Below are 12,301 nucleotides of genomic sequence, written 5' to 3' on the forward strand. Positions count from 1 at the left end.
TTATCAGCAAGCTGGGAACATGCACAAAATGTCTCTCCTTTTGCTCTGTATCTGGACAAGACTTAAGTGGTGCCAGAGAAAAGAGCTTTCTACACCCTCTTTGCAAGTGTTTACAACAAAGGCTTCTTCTCTGATGTTTTAAGAATATTTCACCATCCTGTTCCCTTCTTACCTCTTCATTCCACCACTGAGCTGTGAGTGTATTACTGCACGCATACATGCAGATAACAGCGTAAGGTATTAATTTTGTATTTGAAATGTCAGGCCTATGAGGTGTTTTCACAAGCAGACAGAGAAGCCATCCTGAATATTTTTATTTGCAGTGACAAAAGAAACTGATAAAAATGTGAAAACTTGAAATTTTTTATAAAAGAAAAAAATAAATAAATCCAGCAGAACTAGAATAAAAGCAAGTATTTTAACCCAGCTAGCAGCAAGCCCAGGGTTTCAGCTGACTACAAAACGGCTATTTTCACAATGCTTACTATTTGCCAAATTTGAAGTAACAGCTAACAGAAAAGGATTCTGGCAACAAAGCTTAGGAAATTTCAATAAAATTATTAATTACTCACTGGTGGTTCTCCTCAATGACTAGAACAATACACAAAATGGCTTTTCTGTGAGAAGGGCTCAGCTTCTACCTTGTAGAAAGCTACAGGCTTAGGAAAAAAGTGGTCCAAGTTTACAAAGCCAGGTTAATAATTTTTAATGCTATGATTCGTTGCTAAAACTAAGACAACAGTTAGAGACAAGGCTTCTTCCTGATTTTGGTTTATCATTCTGTAAAACAATATACTGGCATAAAATTATTTTTGTAGTAGCAGAGGAAAGTAAAGCCATGAGAACGCAAGGGATGAAAAAGGAATCAACACCAGCTGTACTTCAGAGGACAAATGGTGTTCCAGAAGTTGGGAGCACAAGTTCTGTGATATTGAATATGACTTCCGAGTCATTTTCAGAGAGGATTCTGTTACAATGCATCAAGCTTCTTAGCAGAAAAATTCAGAAATTCAAGCAAAATTATCTTTCATATTGAAAAGGTGCTTAATTGCTCCTGACCCCGTGGCGAAATTAGGTAAGTTCTCAAAAGTTTAAGGCAAAATTAGAGAGCAGTTTTAAAATATATAAAGCAGAAAAAAATGCATTCCAATATCTGATAGATAAGCCTCATTCACCTAAATAAGCCTATAAAATGAAATGTGTTAATGTAAATGCCTTTAATGTATATTCTTTCAGCACCTGCTCTCATGTTTCTTTGGGGCTTGTAGATGCTCTGTACAACAGAATCACAGTGAAAATGTCATCTATTTGGACTTCTGTAAGGCCTTTGACGTGGTCCCCTGCAACATCCTTCTCTCTAAATTGGACAAATATGGGTCTGAAGGATGGAATGTTTGGTGGATGACAAATTGGTTGGATGGTTCCATCCAGAGGGTAGTGGTCAACAGCTCAATGTCCTGATGGAGGTCAGTGACAAGTGGTGTCCCTCAGGGGTCCATATTGGGATCAGTACTGTTTAGTATCTTCACCAACGACGTAAACAGTTGGATCGAGTGCACCCTCAGCATGTTTGCAGATGACACCAAGCTGAGCGATGCAGCTGACACACCTGAGGGACAGGATGCCATCCAGAGGGACCTGGACAAGCTTGAGAAGTGGGCTCATGTGAACCTCATGAGGTTCAACAAAGAGAAGTACAAGGTCCTGTGCCTGCATCACGGCAACCCCTAGTATCAATACAGGCTGGGGGATAAAGGGGTTGAGAACAGCCCTGCAGAGAAGGACTTGGGTGTACTGGTGGCTGAAAAGCTGGACATGAGCCAACAATGTGCACTCACAGGCCAGAAGGCCAACCATATCCTGGGCTGCATCAAAAGAAGCATGGCCAGAAGATTGGAGAAGGTGATTCTCCTTCTACTCTGCTCTGGTAAGACCCCAGCTGGAGTGCTGCATCCAGCTCTGGAGTCCTTTGCACAGGGAAGACATGGACCAGTTGGAGCAGGTCCAGAGGAGGGCCGCAAAAGCGATCAGAGAGTTGGAACATCTCTTCTACGAGGAAAGGCTGAGAGAGTCGGGGTTGTTCAGCGTGGAGAAGAGAAGCCTCTGGGGAGACTTTATTATAGCATTTCAGTACAGAAGGAATCTTAGACACTTTAAGATAATACGATCCTACAAAGTAGGGTATTCCTTTTTTTGCATGGCTTGCTAGTGCAGACAAGAGCAGACCCCACACTTTCAAACATCTAAACTATTTTCCTCCAACACAGCCACGCTTGCTCACAGGCAGCACCCACCTCCAGTGCCTCATCATCCAGGTACTTCAGCAAAACACACCTGAGGCTGGCAACACTTCCCACCAACACCGTAACTCTGCGTACCTTTCCACTCCACTAGAAATCTGCCAGGTTTTTTGACATGCATCCTCATACTTCTGACCTCAAATGCCCATGGAAAGAAGCGAATGAACACTTTTGTCCATGAGTTCTACAGGGAGCAATAACTCACTGTCTGCATGAACACTGTATGATGGAACCTGCTTTATCCGAACTTCAGGAGGATACTGGGGGGGTTTATTCCTTCCAAGATTGTGGATGGATGGTAGCAGGGATCTGTATGACTTAGGCGTCGTAATAAAAGAGTGAAATAAGAAAACTGACTGATGAAAGATACTATTTGTCTGTTGCAAAGTAGCAAAGGGAATGCAACGTATCATGCATCAAGCACTGTAAAAACTGAAGTCAACCTGTTTTGCTGAAGGTTTGGAATTTATTTAAAAAAACAAACAAAACAAAACAGGAGGATTCAAAGACTTCACAGCTTGTGGTTATTCAAGAGTAGTGTGATGCTGCATCTCCAAGCCTAATCTGAGAGGTGTCTCAGGGATGGCCCAGCAAAGCACCTACTAGACTGTGCTAGACAACATCCCTCATCCACTTAAGTGGGGCAGTATGCCTGTTTGTAAAATGCCCGGTCCTGCCCATCACCTTGGGATATGCAACAGAATTGATTTTTATTAACTGGGTTCATATTCACAACATTAATGCTGATTGTCATTAATTTTGCCTTCATTTGCCTGCCACATGCGTTTCAAAAAGACATTCAGTTGTCAATCAGTGCAAACTAATACACCTTTAGAAACACAGCCCAAATCCCAAACCATAAATTCTGTAACGAATTTTCTTTTGTTTCTTACGCTACGTGAGTGTCATAGCTCAGCAAGTCTAGCAGTTTACTAGGAGCTTTTTCATCTCCTGCTCCTAGCATCACTGTCAGATATACTTATAACACTTGACTCACCTCCTCTGTGCTCTACAGAATTATACCATTACTAACCAGACAGCAGTCAGAAGGACTTGAGTCCAGCTATCTTGACAATTACTCTCCAGGATGGAAGAAGCAAGAAGGAAGATAGTACTTCTGCAGGTATCTGTGACATTGGGGGGGGGGGTGAGGGGGGGGGTGTGGGGGGGGTGGTTGCAGCTGTCTTTTTCATCTTCCATAGCTTTTTAAACTTTCTGCTGTTATTAAGCAATCTGCTCACAGACTTCAGAAAATGTAGGCCAGTACTGAGCTTTCACCATCATCAGGCTGCTCACTCAGCCCCTCATGCACTCAGCCAAGTGAAGGTAAACCCTGCCTTCAAGGAGCTTACAAGAGAAAAGACCCTTGTGATGAACTTAGCGGGGCTCCTAGTGTGACAGAGGACCACCAGGTGCAGAGGGGAAGGCGGCCAAAGGACAGTGTAATATAAATGGCTCTTTATGAATAGGTCTAACAGGAATCCTACTGATTTGTTAGCCTTTTATGTGGCAAACCTAAGTGTCACAGCCATAACTCAATACCAAGACATGAATGGAGCTTGAGTAGCCTACTACTGTCTTATTCTTCACCCTTTCCAGGGCTGCTTGTAACTGGAAGGTGATCTGACTTACAGAAGCATCCATGACCCCCTGGCACTGGGTTAGATCTGGGGTTGCTGAGTACACTAGCAGGTCCGTGATCATGACTGTGGTATGGTAGTTTGACCTGTTATTTAGTAAGTAAAGTATTGAAGCCCTGTCTCCATAAAAATATGTTTTTAAAGTTTTTGTTGGGAAGTCAGAAACCAGTGCTACATAATTTTTAAAAATCACTTAAAAATCACTCTAAAGACACTTAAGAATCAATGTCATAAAACCCAAAATTAATTTTTAAAAGAATAATGGTGTACTCCATTTTCTAAAATGATTAGCCAGAATAGCGCATCAGCCAGCATTCGGGGAATGGAACACGATGAAATATGTTATTATAGAATGGACAAACAGTTATGGGAAACCATAAAAGAGAGTATATATACAAAAATTGGGTTGCAGCTTGCTACAAGTCAGACACGGATAAATATATTACTTCCAGCAAAACATTTTAAACAGAAGACACCAGAAGACTCAGAGCTGAGCCCAGGCTTACCTTTTCCTTTTTGTAACTTTTTAGTTATTTTTAGCCCTTGTGGGTGTAAAAATCATGTTATACAAGAGTCATTGAAATACAGTTTCTTTACTTACTGGCAAAAAGTGTTGCATGTAAAGATTTCACCCCTGGTACAGCCCATCACAGATGCCAGAAAGGTGTATAGAATAAGTTAGCATTTAAATCCCATTCTCAAAAGCTTTAAGGTTCTGTGTGTTTGTCATGGAGCGAGTCTCTCTCAAGAGCTCTGCCTCTAGCCTCTGTCTTTGACCCCGCTTACATTAGGTATTCTCAGGACTCAGCCTTAAGAAAGATGACCAGCTGTGACAAAAAGTGAAAATTTACAAACAGGGATTAATTTTTCTGTGTAAAGAAAAAAAAAATTATGTAAAAGGAATATGAAGCATTAAAATAGAATGCAATGTAAGGGCAGCAATATTTTTAAAGTTTCAAATGTGCCTGTTTCTTTTCAGTTGCTTTCTCTATTCGGCATGATTAGGAAAGGTTCTTACTGCTGGCACCTGCTCAACACCTCTAAGATCTGAAGAGATGCAGCTGTTGCCAAAACTCTGCACAAATCAAGCTGAAGTAAATGCCATCACAACCTGTTGATCATCATTTTAAATTCCTACTAAAAATTGCAATGTTACTATGAAAAACGCTAGTTCCTGCCAGCAGGCCCTTATGGTATAAGTTCTGGACAGACATGAAAAACACAGCTAAGCCCAAACCACAGAAAGGGTATCTAACCCCGGTATGGCACAGTGGGTGAACGATGACTGTCCATAATGACTGGTACAGAGTTTCCATTGCAGTCCCGCAAATTTCCAGTTTCTGTTCCAGTACAGCGATGTTCCTGGAACGACATGACCTCTAGTGCTCTCCTGCCACTCTTCAGCTCCCTCAGTTAAAGCAGAGCTGCTGAAAAGTGGTCTTGAGCATGTCAGTGTACTGAGGTAGATCTAGATGTTTCAAGGAGCAAATAAGAACCTAAATATCTTTAAGTATCCAGACTCAGTAAGAGTTCCAGGAAACAGTACAGCTCCTGCTGGAATTCCTGGTTCATAAATAACTTCCATTTCCCAGGGAGGTGGCTTCTGGAGTCTAATCTTGCAAACAGAAAACTAGGTGGGAGTGTAAATTCACAGTATAAATAGGCTGCTTTAGAAACCAGAATGAGGGAGAACATGAATGGTATATCAAACTTGCATTAGCCAGTCTTCAGAAATAAAACTGAACTCCTGAAACCAGCCTGGCTCTGGTCCCAAGGCCAGGGAGTCCATGTGAGGTGTGGTGCATGAGGGACTACGCCCATCTACATCCACATTTTGTTTCCACAGGTTGGAGCAAAAGGCTGTTTTACTGCCACACTTCAACGTAACTCCAAGCCAGCCTGCCAAGGAAGCAGTGCCAAAGCCACCCTGCCGCACTCGCAGCGGCCACAGCAGGCGGCAGCAGCTCCCAATACCTCCGTACCCCAGACATCCTTCCCCCCAGCCTGGCTCACCATGATCCTATCACTCTTTAACTTCATTTCCAGTCCAGTTCAGTGCTCTACGCTAATCACAAGTGACAGATGGAAACTGCAATACATCTCCAGCTCCAGATCATTAAATAAGATGACCCGTATTTCCTGAAGTAATCAGATATTGCTGCAAGTTACCTCTGCCTCATCTAAACCAGGGCTGGCAAAAGAACCTCTATGATCATGGAGGGGATTTTGTTTGTTTCCAAGTTTCAGTTCAAATCAGGAGTACTCATATTTCATCCTTTTGCTGTGTCGGAGTGTTAAAATGTGGAAAAAAGGGAGAAGTGTATATCCTCTTACTGTGATAATACTAAAAGGAAAAAGAAGTGGGTGACACCTGTATTTTTCAAGAGTATATGAAACACTCTGCATCTACTGTCAGGAAGAAGTAAACGCAAAGACGTAGAGGAAGAAAGTGACTTTCAAGAAGAAAGCATTATTAGCAGGTAAAGCAAATGGTCTTGCCATTTCAGTGGATTTTTTTTCTCCCCTCTAGAAGATCAAGATCACTTGGTTAAGCTTATAAAAGTTTTGCTTGGTTGGAAAACACATTGGAGAAATTGGTAATTAAAATGAACATAAAAATTGCAAAACAAGGATGTAAAGGGTGCTACTCCCTCTGCTCTCTCCTTGTCTCTCAGCCTTGCTGCCTGGGGAGCAGCTGCTCATTCTGTGTGATGTGGAAGGCCTCTTCTCTTTGTCCTTCCTCACTCCACAGAAGGACTTGCACAAAGCCTAGCACCTCAGGAGAGCACTCATGCCTTCAGCGACTACCACTGTAGTCAATATTGCAAATATCTTTTCCCTTGGTCTCTCCCATTGCAGTTATTCTTTTTTGTGAGAAATATTTGAATAATCCTTGGAGTAGAGCCCAAAAGCCAGGTGGCTCCGTCCCAGGCACACGCCCCAGCCATCAGCACAAAGACTCATTCTCCCTCGTCTTACTGCAGACTGTTACATCTGCCTGGCTGGTTTGGCAAATCTGGTCTCCTAGAAGGATATTAGGGAGGTGAGAGGAGGAAGCTGGCTAAGGAAATGGGGGAGAATCAGATGATATCAACAATTATGAAATGCTTGCTTCTTTTTTGCTTTTCCTCATACATATTTGCTCAAGCAGTCTAAGATTCAAAACTAGATTTGCAAATACCTTAAAACTGACAAAGTCTGCATCTAAGGGCAGGTTGTTCAGCCCAAAAAAACCTGTTCAGTCTTCATTCTGACCTTTATTCCCAGCTCTGACATAAAGTCCCCATATGGCCTCTTTTAATTATACGGGCATCTTTAAGGAAACAGGCGCAGATGGACAATTTCACAAGTGGTAGTAAAATAACACTGCATTCATTTCAATTGATTTTATAATTTTTCCTCAGTTTCCTTATCTGTCAAGTAAGCCAAACTGTACTTCCCAGCAGTATAAAGCACAGATTGCTCTCATCACTTCACCAATGAGTTTATAACTGACACCTTCGTAAGATTCAATTTCTCTCTTAATCAAAAAAAGTAGCTTTCCCGCAAATGTATTGTACCAGTAATGATCTTGGATTTGATACACTTCTTGAAGCAATCATTTTCTCATAAATTTTGAGATGCTTTCAGTTCCATGTCACTTTATAGTCATACGAGATGTGATTCAGTAGTCCTAAATGTCTTCTAATCTGTTACACAATAAAGAGACAGAAGCGGGGGGGAATCTATTCTGTAGCACCAGAAAGATATTACACTGTGTATAGTGTAATAGATATTTTTTCCCAGATGTTTAATTTCTGCTGTGTAATAACTCCTTACATACTAACTCAAAGGAAAAAAAAAAAAAGGAAAGAAAAAAAAGAAGGAAAAAAAAAAGGGACACAGAACAAAGCCACCACAGCACACAAGAATCTGCAGACTATTTACATTCCTGGAAGTAACAGGCCAAAATGAAAGACAACTCAGAAGATGATCTAATATTTTTTCTGCAACACAACCTTAAATCAGAGTAGCCTGGTGGTTGCATGTGATGTGAAAGGCAGACAGAACAGGAGCTTGAAATTGAACCACTCGCCTCAATGTCTTACCTACCAGTAATTTCAACCTGAGTATTTTATCATCTCTCTCTTCTCCCCCAATTCCCATCACCACATATCTGTCCTTGCGAGACTTGTGTCATTTTTTGAAGTGAGAGATGATATTGTCAATGATACTACAAATTTCAAATAGATTGTATAACTGATCTCAACTGAGAACAAAGCTAGTTAATCTTGGTATCTAAATGCAGACACAGTTGCCTAACCCTCAGGTAGTCTCCTTTTAAAACAAACCTCAAATCCCAGCCCAGAAAGTACTGGGCAGGTGCTGCCACTTACCAAACCATTTTCCATTAATTGCCAAGTTAATAAGCTTTGAAGCTTGAAAGGCAGCCACAAGGCCCCAGGACTGTAATGTGTCACTAAGTCTTGGGCAGACAGATGGGGTAGCAGATGATTTGCCATGGGGGCCTGGGTGTTAGTGCTGCACCAGTCCCTTAACCCCAGTAACCATAGTGGTTGGTAAATGCATTAAAATTGTGAAAATAAGCTTGTTTCCTTTGAACAGCGTCAGTCCTACAGCATCCCTGGAGAGCTGCTTCCATTAAGGAGGCAAAGCAAACCATTGCGATACAACCAGACCACACTAACCTGGAACATCTGCCATTGCTTCAGGTACAAAGGAAACGTAAGCCAGGCTCTGTATTTGGTTTTCATCCTATTCCCCTATGAAACTTACGACATTCAATCTTTCTCCAGCATAAGCCTTTCTTGCTGTCTTCCCATTCCTTACACTTAATGAGTACTCTTCTCTAAAGCATGGTATCTTAAAGTTGGACTTTTCATAAGCTTATACATGTCTATAACCAGGGGAGGGACTAACATCAGCTCCACGGTATGTGGACTGCAGCATCTCTACTTTGAGATGGCCTCACTACGTTTTCCTATTGGTAACTATTTACATCAAACAGACAGAATTCAAGTAGAAGTTTATTCATGTTCCAGAAATATGGGCCCTTGCATTACAGACACTGTAGGGATTATCCACTGAAAAGGGATGCAACATCCCAGCACAGCCCTCCCAGACTCACCCAGATGAACTGGCCTGCCCGAGGCTCTGGTCAGGTGGAGTAAACACCTCGGTCATGCACAGCATTCCCCTCTAATCTGCTGAGGTGTTTACATGAGGCTTGCTATCACAGTATCTGGATGCCCTTTGCATGACAGTCCCTCCACTGCCAAAGCACTGTCACCAGGGCAGAAAGCAATAAGGCAAGCTACAGCTTCATTACAAAAGACAGAAAAGGTAAGAGACAAGGTACCTGCTGCAAAGGGAAGGAATAACCAGTCTCTGAGGTATGTACCTAACTGAAGACCCTATGCAGATACCTACGAGTGCATGACCAAAAAAAAAAAAAAAACTACTAATAAAAAGACATGGGAGAAGGCTGGGCTTGATTATATATCCCTTATCATTGAGGACGAGGCAGAACTCCAGGAGGTTTTTAGCCCCCGTCAGATGTTTCTGCTGGCTCCATGCATCCCCCATAGGAGTTTATCTAATGGTGCCAGAGCTACAGGCTCCAACAGCCTTGCTGCAGGTTCTTTCAGTGGAAAGCAGCTGAGGCTTGGGACGTAAGCTAGCAAGTAGTTTGCATCTCACACAGTGTCCTCAGACCTTTAAAATGCACGGGAAGATGTTCAGCAGATCATTTGTTTGCCCCAGTCTTTGAGTTTCTTTGAACTTCATTAAGGGAAGTCATACCAACAAACTGAAATCTCTGCTCTGCCCTCTGGTCAGTCCCTGTATTTGGAAATTATACATATGCATGATAGCCTCTACATATTTTTTTAATACTGATTTGTAAATAATGCCAAGCCACAAATACAGAGCTAGAAACCTCAACTTGTCTTTCAAATGTCCTCCTGGCTTGTATAAGTACTGAAGGAATCTCAAGCAAACGTGATGCCTCAGACCACGTGTTTGTTGTGCTATTTGGGTATGTTGGCTAGGGAAGATGCTGCTGAGATAGAACAGATATGTGTTGTGTTATACCATCATGAACTCCCAGTAAGACATAGAAAAGACGCAGAAAAGGGGGTACACATGACTGTTGCTATATCTTTGATCAGCTGTACTAGAACTAAGACGTGAGTTCAGTTGTTACAAAGTAACAAAGCCTCATTAAAAAGTTCCTAAGGGAATAAAGTTTTCCTTTCTTGCATGTTAATCACTGTTACATTTATCAGACTGTACCACAAGGAATTCTTCAAAACTCAGATCCTTTGGGTTTCAAAGGATAAAATAAGGTAAATATTTTTTGTACAGTGGTCTCAGGAATTGACCTAGAAGCCTTGGGATTCCTCCAGCCATTTTTCCAGCGCTCATGTCCCAAAGGCAGGAAACACCAATCATTACCTCTACTGTTAGCATAGCAAGTGACGTAGAAGGGAAAGGTCAGACACTAACCCAGGTATGCAGGAATATTTCTGATGTTTCCAAATTCAGTATGCCTATCTGAAAATCAACTCTATAATTTCAGTTGGGCACAGTGTTCTTTTTCTCCTTCTGTTCATTTATGCTAACATTAAAAGGCTATATTTAAGAGAAATGCTATTAACTTAGACAAATCTTTTCAGTTGAAAGCTTACTTAGCTGTATTTAGGAATAAATGAAGTCGTTTACAACCATGCTGTTTTAAGAATGTAATGTACCTTTGATATTCCTGGGTAAAAAACTTTATACCTGAAGGCAGTCTATGTAAATTTTGTTTAATGGATACATCCTTTCAGCATTTTTGTTTAAATATAATGACAACATTTCTTCAGCCAGAGAAAATGATGAATTGTAGTACTACAAGAAATGGATTCCTGAAGATGACAGGAAGCTCAATATTTTGTTAGCGAGTTATTGATGTTTTTATTTGCTTTCTTCTTACTTTATCTAGTGATGACTTTCTCCTTTGCCTGTTCTGAGCCAGAATTCATTCTAACAGCTGGCGACCAGGCAATCACACTCACTCAGTAAATTATCAGATACCAGGGGCCTTCGTTTGCGTATCCATGTTAATCTAGTTTTCACAGTGCATCATTCGGTTCACTTTTTATAAATAAATCCCAACAAAAAAAAAAAGAGCAGATGGGCACGAAGGCTGCTGTGCTTCTTCACAAATGAAGCCATAGCTCAAGGAGCCTCAGAAAGAATGGCTCTGCCCCCTTTACTGAACAGACCAGTGTCCCCCTCTGTGAGCAGTACTGCTGGTTTCACAAATAGGCCCTCTGAAAAAGGTGCTCAGGGTAAGGGGGAAGAAATCAAGACCAAGAATCAGTTCACTGCTGGGCCAGTTCTGGCTTTGTATTTCCCATGACAGTCAAAAGGAAAATGGATTCCTGCACTGTTGAGAGGAAACTTGATTTTCAGGCAAACTTTTTTCTCCTGTACTGTCAGACCCTGCAGCCTGGTACAGGGCTACACTTTTCCTAATCTTGACACATTACTGCTATTGCAGAAGCTGCAACAAATTCCTTTTGCTCTCTGTTCAAGGAGAATTTCACTGATCTCCAGGAGAAAACAAAAGCCTCCGTTTAAATCCAGCCTGTAGTTTCTTTGTGCAGACAGTGTGAAAGAAAAAACAAGAGGTGAAGCACAAGCTGAAGTACCACTGGTTTCCTAACCCACCAAAAGCTTGAGGACCCCATTCTGGAAACAAAACAGTAAATGACCCTGTGATAACAAACACAATGCCAGAGAGGTCACCATACACAGCAAGAGACCCTCCTCTCTCCAGCACCTTTTCCCTTGGCCACTCCAAATGCTTGCCTATGCAGGCTCCAGCTGTCTCCTACCTCTGAAGCACCTTCTTCCACGGCAGTAGTGTTCCTCTGCAGAGTCTGACACCTCTAACAACCCAGCCTTAATCATAGGATAAATAAAGGGGCAGAGAAAGTCTATGACGGGTCCATCTTTCTCAGCCCTGTCCTCTTGTTTAAGTGGCTGGGCTCTTTTTCTGAATGAAATTTTTATAACTACAGCTGACAGACAAGCATTGGAAATCTGTGCCAGGAGCTGAGGCTGGAAGAGAAGACAGGAGTTTTGAGCTGGGAGGCGTGGGAGCCTGGAAGGGGGCAGAAGAGGGGCTCTGCTGCAGGGCAAGGAGCTCTGCGGTGAGGGGCTGCCAAACAGGGGGAGGCTCAAAGACATATGCGACAATGACTCACTGGGCAAGTCTATATTAGTGACTATCATCTATATTATCACTCCCCTTCTGCCTTCTGGGAGGAGCGAGGTGGGAAGATTTCCCCTGTGGGAAGCAGCCTGGGAGAG

At 42.1% G+C, this 12,301-nt stretch overlaps 1 protein-coding gene across 8 annotated transcripts in view; it reads right to left on the reverse strand.

Moving 5' to 3' along the window:
• PDE1C (phosphodiesterase 1C) overlaps window positions 1-12,301 on the reverse strand; it is a 376,897-nt gene that overhangs the window by 231,448 nt on the left and 133,148 nt on the right. For 3 of the 8 annotated variants that reach the window (XM_080383291.1, XM_080383288.1, XM_080383289.1), the window contains exon 1: window positions 1-3,455. This exon is cut by the window's left edge and continues 25,204 nt beyond it. The exons of 4 other annotated variants lie outside the window; for them this stretch is intronic. The gene's annotated coding sequence lies outside the window, so the exon portion shown is untranslated. Of the gene's footprint in view, window positions 3,457-12,301 lie in introns of those variants that run through there. One more of the 8 variants, XM_080383285.1, reaches the window with a different exon arrangement.

Source organism: Falco punctatus (assembly GCF_963210335.1).
Source record: "Falco punctatus genome assembly, chromosome: 4".
In the NCBI taxonomy this organism is placed as follows: domain Eukaryota; kingdom Metazoa; phylum Chordata; class Aves; order Falconiformes; family Falconidae; genus Falco; species Falco punctatus.